General features: G+C 39.7%; 1 long non-coding RNA gene across 4 annotated transcripts in view; it reads right to left on the bottom strand.

Moving 5' to 3' along the window:
* LOC112532804 overlaps positions 1–21,497 on the bottom strand; it is a 240,632-nt gene that overhangs the window by 200,188 nt on the left and 18,947 nt on the right. The window lies entirely within an intron of this gene.

Here is a 21,497-nt window from a genome sequence, read left to right as displayed (position 1 = left end):
TTGTGAGACTTCACAGCAACATTATCAGTCATTTGGGCCTTCCAGAGATGATCACTGATGGGCCCATGAAATCCCAGAGAGCTAACAAAGTATAATAAATTCAATAGTCTATTACTTATTCTGTGTATCCTTGATTTGCAGAATTTATTTTGAAACGGACATCCTTGAGTTGTTCATCAGCAACACAAACATTTTGTTCTTTGTTGTGCTATGAGATGAATATTGCATATGCAATCTGAACCCAAATTGTTCAGAAGAAAACAATTTGGGTGCATGAGGAATGTAATGCAGGTTTTGCAATGTTAAAAACTCCAAACAGAATATACACTACTGAAGCTTGGCACAGGAAAAAGAAAATGGTACTGAATATTTGCAACTAATTTCCACAACAGAATAAAATATTTGGTGAAGTACCTGATAGCTTGCGAAGTGTCTTAATGGCTTTAACTACAGCAGAAGATACTAAAGAATGTGATGGATATCAGTTTCCTGCCTTCTAAAGCTCACTGGACACATGAATATTACCTGGATCCTTCTTTCCAACACAACAGCAAAGTCAGTAGTTTGTCACCAGGCAAGCAAACAAAGGAAAATAAAAGAGAGTTATTTAACTTAATGGATTGGATTGACACATTTTCAACAACAGATTAAAAAACAAAATTATACTAGAAACATTAAGATAATTCCTACTTATGAGGACAAGGATATTCTGGTTTGAATTTCCAGAAGGGAAGAAAACCTAAATTAAATGTGAAACTTCATTCAACTGCAAACCAGTCAGCCAAACAAAAAGTTCCATACAGGAACACTTCGGAGGCAGATCAGGAACACTAAGATTTTGGTTTGCTATTGACCATTGACAGGGGCTTCAAACACAGCTACCCATTAGGAAGCACCAGTGCTGTGCCAAGCTCTGACAGAAGCACACTGCTGTCAGAGTGCAGACAGAATCGACCACCTGAGAGAATCATGTCAGGGTTGCTTGTTTAGCTCATCTTAAAGAGCTCTGCTTGGCTTTCACATTGTGCAATAAAAAATGGACAAAAGAGGTACTAGGGGCATGCATGAAGGCATGCTGTAGCATTTGGGTGTTCAAGAAACAGAATATTTTTCAGAGATGCAGAGAAGACTGTTCCCAGTGAGTTTCTAGAAATCTAAACCCACCCAGAAAGATGATGACTCCAAATTAATGCAATCAGCTTCCAAATTTCATGATCTTTTTTTAAGGAGAAAATTGCTCTCTCTCTCCAGAAGTACCTCCAAGAGTGGCTCAAGGGATCTATCCCCAGTATAATTCCCCTATGAGATTTTCCTTTCTCCCCAGTAATACACATGCATGTTTTTTTCTTACTCTTTGTGCTCTTACAAACACCCCACTGACTAACAGTAATCTAGAGTCTTTCTAGCAGGCAAGGAAGAAGTGGTTATTAACGGTATAGTATTACTCACCACACTGCTGAGACTTCCTTGCTTTTCCCAAGGCTCTTTTTTAAATACTAAGTTTAAGGGATCTTCTCTTTGACATTCAAAGGTGCACCACACCACCTTGTCACATGGCCTGACAGCATTGTGTGTAAGCTATTACTCCAAAGTTGCTTTCAATTTTCTCTCACTCTAGTTCAATCCCATTAATTCGTATTCATGAATTTATTTTGAAGCCAAATGCGTATTGCTTTCCACTTGTACACATAGAATTTCATTTGCTCTCTCTGAGACCACTTAAATATTAGATCTAAATCCTGTCTGAATTTTACCTGCTGTTCAGCAGTGACCTCAATTTTTGATTTTGTGGCATCGGCAAATTCAATTAGTTTATTTCCCACATCTAGGTCATTGATGCTGGCCAGAAACAAAAGAGGTCAAAGCAGTGACCTCCGCAGAACTCTCACTGCCATCCACACATGCCAGCTCTATTTTTCTATTGTCTAATTGGATTTCACTCATTTTTATCTGCTATCTCTAATGTCTGAACTTCCTGTGCGTTCAACAGCATCCTGCCAACTAGAACTGTCTCTTCTTTTCTGAGCTGCCAAGAGCTTCATTTAGAGAAAATCAAAATTATCCCTGCCCATATCTGCTCGACTCTAAAACAAAAGGAAAAACCAAACAAAGCAGCACAGATGGAGCAGCATCTTATTACTGAGTCACTGTAAGGTGTGGGTACCAGAAAAAAAAAAAGAAAAATCTATTCAAAAAAGAGAAGACTGTTGTAACTAGTTACATTCAATGGTGTCTCTTCTGCTTTTAAGGACTTCTTCTACCCTCTTTGCTGCAGCTTATAAAAGTGTTACCCTGACACTCAGTTGTCTCAGATGAACTCAGGCTGGAAGGGTCCTCTGGAATCTACCAGCCCAGTGCCCCAGCTAAAGGCATGCTTAACTATAATTTGCTGCTTAGAGCTTTCTCTAGTCAAGTCCTGAGCGTATCCAAGGCCTGATGTTTCAAACCCACTTGGGTAATTGCTCCAGTGTCTGACTGCCCTCATGCTGGAATTTTACACGCATATATATGTATATATAATTTGAAAAATGACTATTGAACAGCCTTAGCCAGTTTTCAATACACTGAACTTGCAGACAGAATACCGGTAGTAGTACTGGAGTACAGGGAAATAATAACTGCCAAGCAACCAACATAATTGGAAATAAATCAGAAATAAAATTTTGATATTATCAACCTGTAATGAAATATTTTTGAGGTATAGATATCAATAGGCAATACTTCATATCAATGTAGTTAAAAAACATTTTAGAAGCCACTATGGAAAAGTAAGATATCAGTCATCCTAGTTCCAATTTGGAAATTAAAAAATAATTAGCAACAACAACAACAATCAACAAAACCTAACTAACACATTCTCAGTATTTCCCGGGTATGTTTAGATGACCATAGCAGTTGAAGAAGAGAAAACAGGAACTAGAACTCACTAGGTTTGACTACAAAGAGATTGATTTTTGATTTAAACAACCTATTACACTCTACAAAATGCATGACTTCATAAAACAGCCATTGCTATGAGTCAAGTACTTATTACCTCACCAAACCACAATTCCCGCACAATAAAAGTAAATATAGCTATCAGTACTTTGGACCAGTCTTTAAATTTTCTGACTCCTGCACTTACAGCGATCACTCAGGTTTTATCTCAAGATAGATCACCTGAATTTTCCAAGGATATTTGCTGAAATGCATTGCTAAGTAGACAGGGTTGCAATTAGATAGGGCTTCAATTTTAAAAGCACTGATACGAAATTCTTCAGATTCCTTCCACGTATAAAGCAATCTGTTTCTTCCTGGCTTATGAGCAGTAGGCAGGAATTTTGCTGAGTTCAGCTAAACAAGGAAGAAAAACAGGGCCTTCTGCAAACTAAGACCTGGTCACACTGCTCAAAGATTTTCATTTATTCCTAGCTCTAAGCCAAGGCTGATCTCTCCCCAGTGGAAACAGCTATTTCACAAAGCTTCATAGCAGTGCATACTGTTAGTACAGTTGTTAAAACTGCGGTCTTGAGAATATTCCCTCTGTTTTCACAAGGCTTTCCATATGCTTCTCTTTGCAGCTAGCTCATTTGGCAGCACACTACATGTTGGCAATCTGCAATAATATGCGAAAAGAAGTAGAAGACTGAGACAAATAATAAAAATACTTCTAAGCAGACTGTATGGAGGAGGAAAGAGTAATTGTGCAAAGATGTCAAGATGCAGGGATATGGGAAATTGCCAAATTGCCAGGAGAAAACTCCTACCCTGTTAACTGTGACTGTAGCACCTCCATTACAATAGCTCTGCAGCCTAAAGCAATCAGCAGCCTAGCTCAGGAATTAAACAGCCCCTGTACACTTGGGCAGTGCTTCTCCTTAGACAACGTACAAGAGTAAGTGCAGAGGGCAGCATATGGCTATGCATACCAGCTTGAATGTGCATCCCTACCTAATAATCCAGACAACCATCTCCAGTCAAAACAGATGACTTTTAGAGTTTGTCTTCTTATTTTTCCCGGTCACCATCTATCAGAAAAAGAGAGCTACATTCCATATACAATTTTTGAAAATGTTTTCCAACACCTTTATTCATGGACAATGAAACAGCATAGGGTTACCTGGTGACATTCTATAAACTAGCACAGAAAGACAATGGAACCTAGTCTCTTTTCATAGATGTTTCTCAATAATAAGTAAACAAATGTTTTTTCTTCCCACTAGTATAAGTTCTAATTAAGGCAATGAAGGAATTTGATCTAGTTTATAGAATCATAGAATGGCCAGTTCCCTCCACCTTTCCTCATAGGAGAGGTGCTCCAGCCCTCTGATCATCTTAGTGGCCCTCCTCTGGACCCATTCCAAGAGCTTCACATCCTTCCTGTACTGGGGGCCCCAGGCCTGGATGCAGTACTCCAGATGAGGCCTCACAAGAGCCAAGCAGAAGGGGACAATCACCTCCATCTCCCTGCTGGCCACTCCTCTTCTAATACAGCCTAGAATATAGTTGGCCCTCTGGGCTGCATGCGCACACTGCTGAACACACTGCAAGTACACACTTATCTAAGCTACCTCAATACAAATGCCTTTCAGCATTTCAACTCTCCAAACAACTTTGAATAGAAAACAATTTGTAAGATGTACTATGCAAATACAAAACCTTCTTGCTTTACAATTGTAAAGTTCACTGCATCCCAGATGGCTTTTTATGTATCAAGAAATGCTTCAAAATTACAAGATCCAGCAGCAGACACTGACATTTGAATGCTATGATGTAAGGATTACTCCTTCATTGCCATGTAGAATGTTGACCAATAATTTAATTAACCTGAGAATTAAGAAGTTTAGTTCTGTTCTCTCTGAAAGAACAGATTACTGTTACATAAAGACGTTTAATAGATGCTCCGAGATAGACCTATAAATATTGCCAAGGAGCAGAAGAATGTGGATGAAATTGAGGGCACAACATCTTGTTTAACACAAATGGTAGTTGAAGGGCATGAATAAAACTGCCACAGTTTTTACCTAGACAAGTGGAGGATGCCAACATTTATCACGAAAGCAGTTTTAGAATTGGATCTTCTCCTCTACCATCTATCAAAATCTGAGCTTCATTCCTTATGTAGCTCACAGTAGTTTCAAATGGAAAGAACAAAGGAGAGCTCAGCAGAATCTGGCATGTGTATAAGTCTTACTGAGGCTGGTAGTAAGCTTCCAGGGCAATCTACCTTAACTAGTATCCACAAGTGCTGGAGTTTTGGTAAACTCTGTGCCATCTACATGTGTGCATGCACCTAGACAGCAACTTAGAATCATAGAATCATAGAATTGCTAAGGTTGGAAAAGACCCACAGGATCATCCAGTCCAACCATTCACCCATCACCAATGGTTCCCGCTAAACCATGTCCCTTAACACAACATCCAAACGCTCTTTAAACACCACCAGGCTCAGTGACTCCACCACCTCTCTGGGCAGCCCATTCCAGTGCCTGACCACTCTTTCAGAGAAGTAGTATTTCCTAACATCCAGCCTGAATCTTCCCTGGTGCAGCTTGAAGCCATTCCCTCTAGTCCTATCACTAGTCACCCGAGAGAAGAGGCCGACCCCCAGCTCACTACAACCTCCTTTCAGGTAGTTATAGAGAGCAATAAGGTCTCCCCGGAGCCTCCTCTTCTCTAGACTGAACAATCCCAGCTTCTTCAGCCGCTCCTCATAAGGTCTGTGCTCCAGACCCCTCACCAGCTTTGTTGCCCTGCTCTGGACACGCTCCAGGGCCTCGATGTCTTTCTTACAGTGAGGGGCCCGAAACTGGACACAGTACTCAAGGTGCAGCCTCACCAGTGGTGAGTACAGGGGAATAATTACTTCCCTGTTCCTGCTGGCCACACTATTTCTGATACAAGCCAGGATGCCATTGGCCTTCTTGGCCACCTGGGCACACTGCTGGCTCATGTTCAGTCTAGCGTCAATCAACATCCCCAGGTCCACTTCCTCTACACAGTCTTCCAGCCACTCTGCCCCAAGCCTATAGCGTTGCCTGGGGTTATTGCGGCCAAAGTGCAGGACCCGGCATTTGGTCTTGTTGAATCCCATCCCATTGGCTTCAGCCCAGCTATCCAACCTATCCAGATCCCTCTGTAAGGCTTTGCTACCCTCAGGCAGACCAACACTTCCAGCCAGCAAACTTGTCACATGAACAGACAGAGGTACTTAACAAACCATTTCACTGTTAGTAAAATATTTTCCTCTTACTATTGGACTAAATGATAATTTACTATTGCAGAACAAAATAATGCCCATAATATATTACTCTAGTCATCATTAGTACACAGATTTGTGTATTATCAACAGCAGGATGGCCAATGTGCTACAGTTTCTCAAAGGACATTGTACAAGAGCTGGTATGAAATACTCTGGTACCAAAGCCTGTGTTGAAGCCAGCTTTGCGAGTAGCTTTACTCATCCTATTACAAATGATCATCCTTCATGCATTCAGAATAGAGGTCTTGGATTCTATGCTCAGAAGGGAAATTAATCTCTTTTGACGTATTTGATTCTAAGAATTCCTGCTTACCCACAATTGCTGGAATTAAGAAAAAAATCAATAATAATTTAAAAAAACATACAAGAACTGTTTTCAAAGTTCAAATGTATAGATGCACTAATGTATTTCAGGTAAATTCTGCACAAAAATGAGAGTATGAACTGCACATAAAGGTTTTCATCTCACACTATTCGAGTCATAGGGAATTTTCTCAGCAACTTGAATGGGAGGAGGATCAAGCCCAGGGAGTGTAGTAGGGCAGCTAGCTGGCCCCAAGGTATTGATTGTGAGCCCTATGTCCTTTTTGAAATAATATGTTCAACCCTGAGGCTAAATCGGCTGGCACAAATGATCTACACTGAATAGAATGCTGCCAGCTCAGTTCCTCATAGAAAGACTTGCAAAATTTGGCATTTCTCTTCCTCCTCAGGTACTGACTCACATAGCTATGTCAGAATCTCAGCTTCAGTATGAAAATAGTTTTAGCCCTGAGTTACAGACAGCTTGAAAAGTTAAAGCCCTAAGGGTGCAAAAATCAGAAGTCATGCCAACCACAAACCTGAGGCTCACCATTTGTTGAAACTCTTTAGACAGAAGCCATTTCTACAAGCCTTTTTATTTCATCTACTGATAATATAAAATTGTAAAATAGAGATGTATGAAACTTTAAGCAAATGACATTTATAGAAGCTCTTTAACACAGACAAGTAAAGTTACAAAGATTATTTTGATTAATAGGAAGTTACATTATTAATTTCTTTGGAATCATAGTATTTTGCAAATGTTGCAACTGCTGAAGATACCTAAACACACCACTCAAATGTGAGGTTAATTCTGACACACTGAAGACAAATATAGAATAACTTATCCATTTGAAAGCACAGCCTATGGAAAAGCAAATGCTGCTTCGGCAACGCTACGAAGACTTTGTGAGAGAAAGAACAGCCTGAAACAAGCTTACAGCCATTAAAGTAAAAGGGTCACCATTTTAGTTTACATCTCATCTGCAGATCAGTTGTTTCAGATTGTAGCAAAAGTATGGTTATTTTGGAAATTACAAAACCCCACACTGTGCTAATCAATGGAAACAATATCATATGAAAATTACAGTGAAAGAGTTTGAAATGGCTTGTGAAAACCTCAGCTTAGGGAAATAAAAGCAAATTCACTTTTCAAAATTTGCTGGTTTATGAAGGAGGACGTTTACATAAACAAGTTTGTTCATTCCATAATTCCTCTAAAAATAGGTCACGTTTTTTTCTCACTCGAAGGAAAAAAAAAGTGATCTGAGAAAAATATATTACAGACAGAAAAAAAAAAGAAATAGTGCCGTGACAGATGGTATATGATTTATACTTTTAATTTACTCCATGTCACACTTCCCAAAAAGATGTAGCTGGTCACTACAGAAGGTCTTCTCTTTACTTGCAAATTGGGTCAGGTAAAGAGATGCATTAAACTTTCTTGAGCACAAGTGACACAGGCAGGAATGAGAGAAAGTCAAAGACCCACCCACTTGGACCCTTCAGCATCAATCTACACTGGGAGAATCCTGAGAAGAGGAGGCAAAAAATATAATCCCTTTGCGTCCTTGCGTTACAGTATTTGCACTGCTTAAGAGCCACAGCAAGTAACTGGACAGAGGAAAAACAGTAGAAAGACCTTCTCCTACAATGGCAAGAAAAGAGGATTTTCTTGCAGATACCTACCATTTCTACCCAGTGAAAATGCTGCCTTCTTTAAAAGATCAGTAGTCCAGTTTATCTCCTCAAATTTAAACATCATCTTACTGTTTGGGGATGCTCACTGATGAAAACTATGTGAACAGAGTTACCAAAAAAGCTCTGATCAATTCAGACTCATCACTGTAAAAATGCAGTAATGAAAAAGAAAGCGAATGTTGCAAGAAAAAAAAAAAAAAAAAAAACCACACTGGTTCACTCACATGACTGAATGAAATTAGGATCAAAGGGGCTCACTGATTTATCAGTGACACGTAATCAAGTGGGAAGCAGAGAAATATATTTTCAGGCTCGTTAACAACAACACAACAGAAACCACAAAACTAGATGCTTACAAATGTTAACACCTACACATTTCTAAGAACCCTCCTATAACTGTTATAACTCTTCCTGAGGCCATCCCTTTTCCATGCTTGAAGAAGCTCAGACTTCAATCCTGGTTTGACACCACAGAAATAATCACTAGGATACATTTTCGTTGAGTTTCGTTCGCAATTCTCTTGAAAAACAGTTCTTCTAGGACACGAACAACAGCACATACAACCACAGAAGATACTGTCAGGTTGTTCTGCTTTGCCAAGGACTACAGTTCACCATAGGATAGGGAAGCAGCCACAGCCAGCGGTTATCAAGAGATAAATTCATTATGCAAGTCATATGGAGAAAGACTAACACAAAAAAAGGCTACAGACTTTCTAGTGGCTCAGACACAGGGTTAAAACAGCAGCAACAAGATTATAAAACTCCCAGGGCGCTACATGATGTTATAATGTGGAATATCGATAATCAAAATCATAAAGCCATAACAGAAGTTCTACTGTCAACTAACAAACAACCTTTAATAGCACAGACAAGACCTACCAAACAACCAAAAATAAAGTTGGTTGTCTCATTAGCTTTCTTAGAGCTTTAGGCAGCAAGTTACCTCCAACTCTGACCTCTAGTTGCCATCTCAACATAAGACTCTTCCAGTGTTATTCTACATTTAAATAATAAAAGGTATTTAGATACTCCTGGAGAATGACATTCCCAACATCCACGGGGAAGGTACAAGGAATGGACCTGTTTTCCTGGAGGGAGGTGTAGAATAAGCAAAGAGCAGGACCGGTCTGCAGGTTGCTACAGGAAGGCAACACCACTCAAGTCATTTTTGGCTCCTCTTATCAGATGCTGGGGATAACACAACTGGGCGAGTCTTCTGTAGCTAACGAACACTGGTGGAGCAAAGAAAAAGCAGGGGAAAGAGCTAGTTCTCTCTCCATGAACAAGATGCTACCTCCTCTTGCAGGGTGGGGCCTGACGCCCTCCAAAAGCGAAAGGCTCCTGGGTCTCATCAACAAGCAAGATACTCAATCGCACTCACGAGCTCCCTTTATCCCACCCTTGGCAGGTTGTGCTCACTCAGAGGCCACAGTCTTCCCCTGTCCCCCACCTGAACAAGACTGCAAGCCCCATCCGCTTAAGAAGCGAGCATTAGGCTGTTAATTCTCAGCAGCAGAAGGCTCAGAAATCCCCATGCTTCTGACCTGCCATAACACAGGCCACATACCAAACACTTATGGTTCAAAGGCAAGCTCTGTAAAGCATGCTTAACATCTTGGTGAAATCCCTGGGCGGGTGGCAGTACATTTTAAATAGTCTCCTCTCCTCTGAATGACCTGGATAGAAAATACACTGCTGAGTGGTTTTTTAAGGCTTTTCAGGGATGTAGTTAATTCCTCTTGCCAGAAAAAGCTTTATAGACCAAAGATCTTAACCTCTGTCTGAAAACATAAGACAAAGCAAGGGCCCGTGAGTCAGAAATCAGCTCAAGCTATTTTAAAGTTTACGCACACAAGGCAAGAGTAAACCATAAAGCTAACAGGTAATAAGATTTGATGTCTTTTGGAGAACATTAAAATAATTTCAGCTGTTGTGTAAAACAAACCCCTCCTCAAGCAAAAATATATATACACATCAAGTGTTTGAAACAAGTCTGATATCTGGCCATTCCCTGTGCTAATCGATACACAGGGAGGACACTGCCTCTGGCACTCATCCAGCCTACGCTGCATGCATGCCCTTCCACCATGAAACACTAGTGGGATCACATTAGAACGGTGCCAGCACACCATCTCTTTCCTCAGTACTGTTTCCAGCACAGATATTCAGCACTACAAAACAAATAAGTATTCCAAGATGACAAACATACAAAGCTAAGAATAAAAAAAAATAGTGACTGCTGGGAGTAAGTTTTTAAGAAAAGTAAAATATCAAGCAAGATGTGTGCACTGCTAAATGGAGAATGAAAAAAACATATAAAATATGGATAAAATCCAACAGTCCACTAAAATGAGATGCTATTCAGCCTTACAACTGAAACTGTAAAGCTCAGCTTCCAAAATCTGAAGTGGAAACAAGAAGATGCACTTGCAAAATACAATCTGATTTTTAACATCAGTGCTCATTCTCTGTGCTCTTGAAAATATTAGTGATGTTTCCAGACAAACCAAAAGACAAACGCAAGTATGTTTTCCACCAATAAACCATCCATCATTAATTTTGTAGTGTTTTATTTTGCTCTATTTGGAAAAACTTGGCATCCTTGCACCACGGTTTTATCCTTGGGCACTCAAGAAAGGAAGCCACTATTTAAAGAGGTACAAAATCATCCCAGAAGGGGTGCAAAGGGTAACTGTTCTGCATATCTTAGAAAGCATCCACAGAAGGTGGAGGGGGGGGGGGGAAGCTAGATTGTCCAAGTCATCAGGAAAGCTTCAAAAATAAAGGAGAGACAGCTGTTGATTTAGTCCCAAGAAAATGAGCATCATATTAAAATCTCTCTGCCCACTCTTGTCTCAGCTGCTGATTCCCATTCCCACAGATGGCCTGCCTGCTCTGAAAGCTTTCCTGCAGCATCCAGTGCCAAAAATTGTGCCTGGAATGTCAGCAAGTGAAAAAGGAAAAAAATGAAAAAGAATTTGCTTCCAAATTTTTTCAGATATAAGTGCCACAGAGCAAAGACTACTCAAAAGCACCACCCAAATAAATGAGATTTTTACTGCTTGTCTCTTGGTAGCACAGCCTATGCAAGGAAGCAACAGATGAACTTGCCTACCTGTTGTGAAATGTAATCTTGGTGTAGCACATTTAGGAAAGGAAATTAAATGATGGGGAGCCACTCACCTAGGCATCTGATGCTGTCAAAGGCTGAGCTGCAATGGACAATGCAGGAGCTGAGTGGGCAGCCAGGAGGGCAAAGAGAGTAATGCTGTTCCCTGAACCCATGGTGTCCACCTAAATGCGGCCAAAGGGGCAGAAGCCATCACATGTATGAGGGTGTGATGTGTGTCACAGACAGACATGGCTATCCGCCCACTGTATTTGCCTGTATTAGCAAGTCAATTTTACATTCCACATCAGTGAGTGCTGTGATTTTGGTTTTGTTGCTGACACAAGCTCCCCTATGATGTCCTACTAAGTAGGAAGCAAGTTTTGGAAGTTTCTTTGTTTTGCTTAGTCTGTCTCTCTAATTTCTGATTCTGCAAGTTTGCTCTGTGACTGTGGCTTTTCTACAGAAGACACAACAAAGAGGGTGCAGGAGATTAGGGACACCGCAAAAACGTGCAGTAGAAAGATGCATCAGATAGCTAAAATCACACGTATAGACTGAAATAAGCTTTATTCTCATGTGGAAATAGAGAAAGCCAGAAAGAAATACATTTTGACAGCAAACTTCGTCTGAAAGTTTTAGTGATGAAGCTGCAACTCTAGCTACTATACAGTTACCATAGATCTGACTTACAGCAGTATGTGGAGATCTTGAAACATTCCACCTCTCCTTTTTATATTTTCTTTTAAGCAAGATGTTTACTTTTGCAAAATTAAAGCAATTCTCTCCTCTCTTTTTTTAGAAGATTGATTCTCTGAAATCATTTAATGATATTCAACTACTATGTCAAGCATAATTGACTAACGTAAGGACTAAAGACACTGGCTATTATCAGTTAAGCATTTTAAAACACATTTTGCAGAGGCGGTCACAGCCAGAATCTGTAACAGAGCACTACATACTCTCAGAGCAAGTAGCAATCTCTTGCTGCATTGCTACGGAAGCGTTACATGTCACCTCTATCAGGTTTGGAAGAGCAAGGGGCTAAAACACAAATTACACATGAGAAAGGTATGTCTAAAATATGATGTCTAAGAATGCAGATGCTTAAAGGACTACTTGGAGAAATTTAAGCAGCATAGACATTATACAGTTTTTCCTCCCCTACTGACCTGGGATTTCTATGTTGGCTAAATCTAACAAACTAGTTCTACAAGATTCACATAGAAAAGGGAAAGGTGTAAGCTTCTCTTTCTTGTTCTGAAACTTCTAAACCTTATTTTGAATGTAGCATGAGTGTGTTTCCGCAATCCCTGAAAAAAAATCTGGCATCGTGTACATTGTGAGTTGACTCTCAAAATGTGAAGCATTTCTTGCGTTTTGAGCAGAAAGAGAAAGCAGGAACAGGAAAAGGAAACTGAATATCAGACATCACTTCTTTCAAATGCAGATAATCTACCGGTGCTTAGATGTGTAAGTTTTTCTTATCAGTATTATCTGGTTCTTGCCTATGGCAGGAAGCTTACAGCTTTTCTAGAAGCCTGCAGAAACAGCTAATCCTAAATGAGAGACACTGTATTACAGATAGTCAGGTCTCACTGCAGTTTCCTGCACTTCCCGTTCATGTCTTCAGGTTGCCTCAGCTGAATTTACCCAAGGAAGATGACAAGATAAATTTTATTTGTGTCGGTTCTGAGGAATGGACACAGAACTAAACTCTTCAGCTGCTTACTCATAGTTCAAAAACATGACGCTTCATCAGAACAGCCTGCTGTTTGTAGCAGGAGAAAGCAGAGAACAAATCAAATCTGAAAGTGTTGGTTTTTGCTATTACAAACACTTGATCAAAATTCAAGAACAATTAGATAGATAAGACACTGTGTTCATTTACTCATGGTAATTTTAATATTCAGACATGAGAACAGCAGTAAAATTGCTGACAAACAACTAAAAAACCTAAATCAGCAATGAAACTATTTTCCAAATCGATGCTATATTGTTTAGTTGTCATGGTTTTATGATTTTTGGTTATCAGTATTCCACATCATAACATCATGCAGTGTACTGGGAGTTAAGGAGCAAATGCTTTAGTTCCAGGTACCTGTCTGGAAGAGAAGAACTACTACGTTCCCCAAGAGCCTTTTCGAGTACTATTATCATTCCTGCTCAAGGGAACAGATATAAGGGCGCAGGTCATCTGACTTGTCCCTCTTCTCATCTCGCCGTGTTCCCTGTCGGATCGGCTCGCTACTGCTGCGCCCGACTGCACGCAAGGCTTCAGTATTAGCGTAAGGCCTTTGGCTCTCGGACAATCTTTCTCTCAATTATTGTTGACTTATATTGTATTACAGTGTGTTATCTTACATTCCGATACTATATTTAGTAAATTAGTTTGTTTCTCCTCAGATCGTTGCTGCTGTTTTTAATTATTTTGGGGTCCCCTGTTTCCCTTCCTGGAGGCGTGGATTTTGCGAAATCCCTCCGCCCCACTAGTCGCAGAACCAGGCCGGACCAGCCCTTAAACCGTTGACATTAGTAATTAACATCTGTTTCAAAGTTCTGTGGGTGTTGGGAAAGTTGAAAATGTTGTGCCCTTCCAGTGAGGGCCACAGCATTTCCCTGGCCTGGAAGACAATCACTATTCCCCGATATTGAACACCTGAAAAACCTTCAAAAATGGCAGCAATGGAAAAAGAAAAACAAAACAAAAGAACAAAACAAAGCAGACATGCTGTTCAGAGCCTGTATTTTAAATCTGGGTTCTGCTCCTTACAACAAGATTCTATCACAAACACTTCTTCACAGAAGGAAGGGACAGAATGTAGATCCAGCCCTTTCCTTAAACTTTGAATTCAAGGAGTACAGGAAAAAATATTTCCTTCTTCAGCTACAGTTGGTTTCACATCCATGGCTATGCATATAGCACAACAGCTTGCCTCTGGAAGATACTACCATCAATGGGAATGGTAGGTACAGAGAGGAATTTAGCATCCCATGTGCTTGCGATTTTGCAGATTATTTGGTTGAGCCCAGTTATGCCTGTTACCCATGAAGTTACTTTGAAGGGAATAATTCTGATATCATGTGTCATAGTATGAGATAACATCAGTGAGACTTAAGTAAAGCTGTCCTAGTGTGAAGTCAGTGAGAGTACAGCTCTCTTTAATAGCTCCTACTTGCAGAGATGTGCTGCTGCGTCTGTTACGCATGCTGTCTTCACATAAAGAAATTTCTTAAGATGTTCTTGCAGAAACAATAATTAGAAGCAGCAGAAAGCAGTGTTCCTACTGGTGTCAGTGATGGTTTAGGAAGGCTTTCAACAAGAATCTTTTCATCCCCTGTGACAACGAAATGCCTTTTCAGACGAATTATAACTGGGTGGTAAAAACAAGATAGCAAACAGTTCCTTGGTAACTGATGAGCAGAAAGAACTATAAGCCAGAGAGTAAAATCAGCCATAAGACTACAATAAAAAACAAGCACATATTTCTACTGCAAAAGTAGAGAGCCTATATTCTTGCTGATATTAATATCTTCTTTGGTTCTGTTATTTATCATTTTTTATGTGGTAGCACTTTAAAACCTCAGGCTTGAACAGGGTTGCCATTAAACAAGAAGAGTAAAGATATGCTACTCCCTCCTGTTGAATGCGGTAAGTTTTGTTAAATTATTTAGAAAACATTGCTGAGGAGACAATTCTTCCTGTTGTTTTAGATATGTTTGGGTTGAAAGGCAACTACAATTCATCTGTTAAAAGTGCTCATAAAAGTTAAATGTCTTGATATACTGCATTAAACACACCTACTAGATGACAAGTCTTTGTCAAAACCGAAGACATACCCTACAAAGTCAGTAACCCACATCAGAAGTTGTAGGTAGCCACAAAGATCCATCCTCTCTGGAAGATGGTCAATCTTTAAGCCAACATCCCTAGGTACGTTTAAGACAACTGATTGCTTCATGGAACACACTGTTTTTTCTAATACAATATTTCTTATTTTATTTTGAACACTGGATACACTGGATCATTAAAATTAAATTAAGCAATAACATTTCGATATTGAGTTCAGTAATACTGTCTTGCTATGGTTTGGTTAGTTAAGCGGAGGAAAGCTGGCATTCAAAGTGAAGCACACAGTCAACATTTTAAGGATTTCCCATTTGGAAGAAGTGCTATCTCCAAGCTTCATTTATAACTGAATATAAAGCATCGCTTGTTTGGCTAGCATTCCTCTCATCAGGGATGGAACAAGGATTACATGAGATTAACATATTTAGCCTCCACACTTGATTAATACCATTTTAACTGAGTTTTGTTAGCAATTTAAAAACAACTAAAAAAACACTTTGAGGACCAAGATCTGCAAAGATGAAATTCTGTCATACTGTTGCACCACCTAATGTTGTAACATATCCTTGCTGCCCTTCCTAACCCTTCATAACTCGCACATGGCAGAAAAGTGATTGGTACTAGACTGCATTAAATTCAAATATGTGAGTACCATTCTTCAAGTGTCAAAGGCACAGAGCAAGGTTTATGAGGCAAAAAAATCAAACCACTGGAGGAAAGCCCATAAGTGATGTGGAACATTTACAGGGACTACAGAATGAGAAAGACTTTCTTTGGTCTGTCAAGCAGACACTCCCCACAAACGTTTATTCTATTTCATCACCATTGCAATGGTTAGTTGCGGTTGTGAACTCTCAAAGTGATATCAGAAAAAGCAATGTAAATAATAAAACTAATTTCCTATTTCATTCTTCTAATAACGGCTGACAGCCAAAACCTGCATCCATCTTCTGTTAACACAAAGTGATTCATAGGATAATTCAGTTTGGAGGTCTCTAGTCCAACCTTCCGCTCAGAGCAGGGTCAGCCATGGGATCAGACCAGGTTACTGAGGCCTCAGTTCAGTTTGATTTTGAAGTCCTTCAAGGTTGAAGGCTACAAAACTGCTCTATTACCTCACTTTCTTAGTGCGCAAAATGTTTCCCCTTACATGCAGCCTGAAATTCTTGTTTAAGTTTAGCTTTCATCTTCCTATCATCTACTGCTTTGAAGAGTCAGGATCCACCTGCTTGACAGAATCCATGCCGGTAGGGGAAATCTGCCATCATCCACCCCCCATAAAGCCATCTCTCCCCCAGGCTGAACCAGTCCAGCTCCCTCAGCCTCTTCTACAGGCTGAGCACTCCAGCTCTGAACCATTCTGGTCACTCTCTGCTGAACTCAGTCCAATAGTTGAGTTGTTATGAGTTACACTTGTGCAGAAGTCTGTGATATAAGTATTTTAAAGTGAGAGAGGAGCACTTGACTTCAGGTGGACTGGGAGGACTTCAGAGATGTAACAGGCAACCCACTCCACCCTCCCCCCGCCCCCCCCAAAAAAAGGCAAACAAAACAAAACCAAAATTACTAGGAAATTTCAGCCCCGCATACTTGTGCTATGCAAGTGGTTTAGGACAGTTAGTGACAGATACCAACAATGACAGGTAGTAATATATTTCTCACTGTTAGTCCTGTAGCTACCAGAGATGATGCAGAGGGCTGGTGGAAGGTAGGAAGAAGCAGAGGAAGGAGGAGAGCAAGAGCTGTCAGCAGCATACACAGCAGCTAAGGGACAAATGTGAAGTTGATTCACAGCTGGACTATGGCACAATATTGCTGTACTCAGTGACCCAGCAGAGTGCACTCAGGGGGTCTGAATATTATTCTTTGCATTTCTGCTATGTGAAAAAAGGCTTTTGTTGGCTTTCATCTTTACGTTTCTAAGAAAGGCCTGCAATTTCTCAGGAAAAAAAAACCTGTATGGGTGTGCTGACTCCTCTTGCACAAGCCACTGCATTTGTCAAGTTGCTGGTCTCAGATGCACATGCTGTAGGAGGTAGGTGGTCTTTTTTTTTTTCCCTACAAACTGTGTGAGAAAAATCCTAGAGATGAGCGTCTAACAGGAGATGGATACATCCGCCATAAACAAGATGGGGGTAGAGGAAACAAGAGAGCCCTCTGTTTCAGTCCCAGGCATCCAAACAAGGATGCTATTTCTACTTTGGATAAAAAAGGATCAGCCTCACAGTAAAGCGTTTAGTAATGCTGTATTTCTGCAAATAAACAGAAGTCATTTAATGAGAAGTCCATCCAGATGCAAGTGGGTAGAACTAGAACTAAAATCTTTTCTAAATATTAAATTGCATAACAATTAGAGAGTTGGTTCAGCAGAAGAGTTTTATCTAAACATGCAAGCTCGGATTTTGATTTGAAGAGTAGTGGTTGAACAAAGGGAAGGTAAATATAAGAACCCTTAGTCCCCAATCACTTCTCAGATATCCTCTTGGAATACCAGACAATTTTTTCTTGTATATCCATTCAGTAATCTTGATATCAATGCTGGATGAGTCAGCCACAATAGCTAGCCATCAGTAAAGCACAAATATAATACTAGCACGTACGTAGTACCTTCATGGAAGCATACTAGGAAAACATGCCTTAGTAAGCAATAAGCAGGATTTAAAAACTAATCCTTGCAGTGGCTGAAACATCACATCAAGATCCTTTCCTCCCTAGCACGACAGCAATGGCTACTTAATAGGGCAAGTGGAGGAAAAGTATTCTGAATATATAAGATTTTAAACCAATCCTTTTATAGATAAATAGTGGGCAAATTTGCAGAAATTGCGAAATGGGATGTTCTTTCATTGGTCTTTTGAATAGAGCAAGACTGAATTCTCCTTCCTGAGTTTTTTCTCAGGAAGAATTAATGCAAAATGGAAGATTATCAGTTGTTCTAGAAGGGTAACTTATTAATGTTAAACATATAGGAGGAAAAAAAACCACAACAAATAAGTATATGTGCACATAAAACAGCAAGACAGATTTGCTGAGCGTCAACTAAAGATTTCAGAGATCATCTGTTAACTCAGGCTCGGCTAGAGAGAAGAAACAGGGCAGTTTTATAATAGAGTTAGGACATCCATTGTGTAACACGGCTATAAGCAGTTTAAGTTAGGAGTGTCTTTTATGGGGAACAGCTGTGTGCACAGATACAGTAAAGCTGTTACAATAACTATGGAACAGTTGTACAACACTCTCTGCAACTCCATCTCCACCTTCCCACTCCAGCTTCTCACGCCTGTGCTTCCAAGACAGGCACCATTTAAAATGGCAGATATTCATGCATAAGCTGAGGTCAAGCGAGCATGCTTGTTACAGGAAACCTCCAACAGCACAATGGGGGAAAACCACTTCCATAACGCAGCAAAAAAGTTTTGCTACATGATATATTTTTCTGTTGCTTAAGAACTGAGATGAATTTCTTCTTCTATAGCCTTCCAATATCCAGCTTCGGTATACACGGATATTAATAGACATGCAATTGCGATAGTAGTACAAATTCTCTAATAACATGGAGAGAATCTTTTTTCTCCTTCACGTCAAAATGATTTTATCGCTTTAACTCAATCTTATTCCACCAACTGTAGCAAACAGCAACACTAATAAGAGAAAACTGCCTTGGGAAAAGGGAGGACTGCACTTTCCACAGCTGGAGACCTAATTTTGGTGCTTCTACATCATGCTCCTAACACGTATTTCATGGAAGTCAGAAAGCCAGGTTATTTTGAAAATCTTATCCCCTGTTCCCCCTCTGCTCAATTAGTGCTGTACTCTGCATGGGACAAATTGTAAAGAAAGGGAATGTTGCTCAGTACAGTACTTGTGCTCACTCCTAAAAGAGATGCTAATTTGCATCCACAGTAACCCAAGATGCTTTTAAGTAAACCCAGCTACTATCTTCAAGAAGTTAACCGCTTGATAGATTGCAAATGGAAGTTCTCTTACAAGATTTTCTGTGGTTCCAAACAGTGATTCACCATTAAGTACAGCTCCAATAAACCATAACCTCTTCCTTCAGTGATGATTTATTAAGTGATTTTCCTACTATAGCTTAGGCAAGTTTTTTTTTTTTTTAACCATGACTGCACAGTCAAGATCACCCTAAACTGCAATCAATTTCCTACCACCTCCAGTGTTTTTGATGTTTAACTTGACAGAGTAAGTCAATTACCATACAGATTTAAGAAGCGTCAGGAAGGAGAGTCAAGGTATACACGGTCCGATTTTACACACCTACACACTTAGCGCACAAGGAACAACTTACCGCATGCACCATCTCCCACTTGTAACTACAAATGAAAAGATGGGGGGAAAAAAAAAAAAAAAAGGTAAAATAAAAGGCTGCATATGCCCCTACATTTATTAGCCTCCGGAAATACTGCTCCAAACATACTAAAGAGAAAAAGAGGCGGATGTATACCTGCGGACACTGATTGCCTGATGTGCCCCAGGAAACTATTGATGCTCTTATTCAGTATCACCTACCCTAAGATGGTTACGGACGCCTGTAATTCTTCTTTACAAGAATTACTGATATTATTCACCTTTTGCCCTTGACACCCATAAGAAGTAGCAGCTGGACTAGGTTTCCCTATTAACATTCATTTCCAGGGCAAGTCAGAGGCTCTAGATATTAGTTCTAAGGGGAAGCTAGATATTAATTATAATACTAAAATTAATTTGGAACGTGAATTGACTAAATGGAACAACATTAACACGGTATATCAATATCTATGCTTTTATCTCTACTACAAAATGTTAATGGTTCAGTAACAAATTTGCTTAGATACAGGAGATAAACAATGCCAGGCTACTCAGAAGAAACAACCAATAGGGAAGTTGGTGTAATTATACTTCACATTTTAAATGCTCAGAATTACCTATAAGAGTGCAATAATTCATATTTAACCATTTGATCCTATAAAAAATTAAATGATTTTTTTTAGCAAAAAATACAAATAAATTAGCTTTTTTAGATAGCTAATTTTTTCCATTTAGATTTATATAATTTATAGAGAGGATAATAAAACAATCACCAACTTAACAACTAGGAGTGAAAAAAATATGGCTTGTCATCTACATGTGCTATCTAGAGTATTAACAGCAGGGTTCTGGTTGCTGATTTTGTTATAGAAATAGCTTATCAGAAGAAGCTGTGTACTTGCATAGGGAACAGCTACAAAGTAAACGCATATGTAAAGAAGACTGCATTTACAGATTTAAAAATGCATTCAGTACTTAAATGTTTAACAGTGTTCAGACCACAGCTTCTACGCATTTGCTGAAGCTGCAGAGGGCTCAATTAGAGATGGCTGTTTTTAGAGGGAGATTTGTCAGTAACCCTAATTAACAGGTGGTGTCTGCAAAGACCCTTGGTAATTAAGCACCACACATGTGATCTTGCTAACTACACACGGGTCTCAGCAGAGCCAGCCTCTGGAACTCTAAGCAGCTAAATCCAGAATGTCCCTCAGAGTTACCAGGTGGACTTGTTCTCTAGAAGCGACAGTACAATGTGCTAACAACATCTGCTGCCGCTTTAAGTTTTCCCCTCCATCTCAGTTCCCAAAATGAGATGGCTGACTATTCAGGTAGTAATTTATTGACATGACTAGAGATCTTTACAAGGAATAAGAAGTGTGAAGAGCAAACATTAAGTACATTCAACTCTCCAAAATTCAGTACACAATTAAAATAGCCAGGATTTTCCATGGTTTCAATTCAATTTAGTAAAAAAAAAAATAATGAACACTTAAGAGAGACTCTTAAGAGCAAACAAAGCTCTGGAGACCACACATTACAGGTTAAATTCGACAACCAACTGAGTTCCACATAGACACACAACCACTTCAGCCAATGAGGGAAGAGAATCAGAAGATCATAAGTTAGAAAACTCATGGGTTGAAATAAAGACAGTTTATTTATCTATTTATTTTTTAGCTGGGGAAAATAAAAGGAAAAATAAGTGATGCAAAATGGAACTGCTCACCACCTGCTGCCTGATGCCCAGCCAGTCCCAAAGCAACAGCAACCATCACCACACATTTATTGTTCAACATGTTGCCATATAGCACGCTGTATACTGTAGGTCAGTTGTTCTAGCCCTGACCTCTCCCAGCTTCTTGTGCTAGCTCCATGCTGGCAGAGCAGCATGAGAAAAGGCTTTGATCCTGCGTAAGCACCTCTGCCAATAATTTAAATATTGGTGCATGATCAACAAATCCAATACAGCACCATATAAGCTATTA

The sequence above is a fragment of the Gallus gallus genome, chromosome 1 (genome assembly GCF_016699485.2).
Source record: "Gallus gallus isolate bGalGal1 chromosome 1, bGalGal1.mat.broiler.GRCg7b, whole genome shotgun sequence".
In the NCBI taxonomy this organism is placed as follows: domain Eukaryota; kingdom Metazoa; phylum Chordata; class Aves; order Galliformes; family Phasianidae; genus Gallus; species Gallus gallus.
The sequence above is the reverse complement of the archived record's forward strand: the minus strand, read 5'-3'. Positions and strand labels throughout refer to the sequence as shown.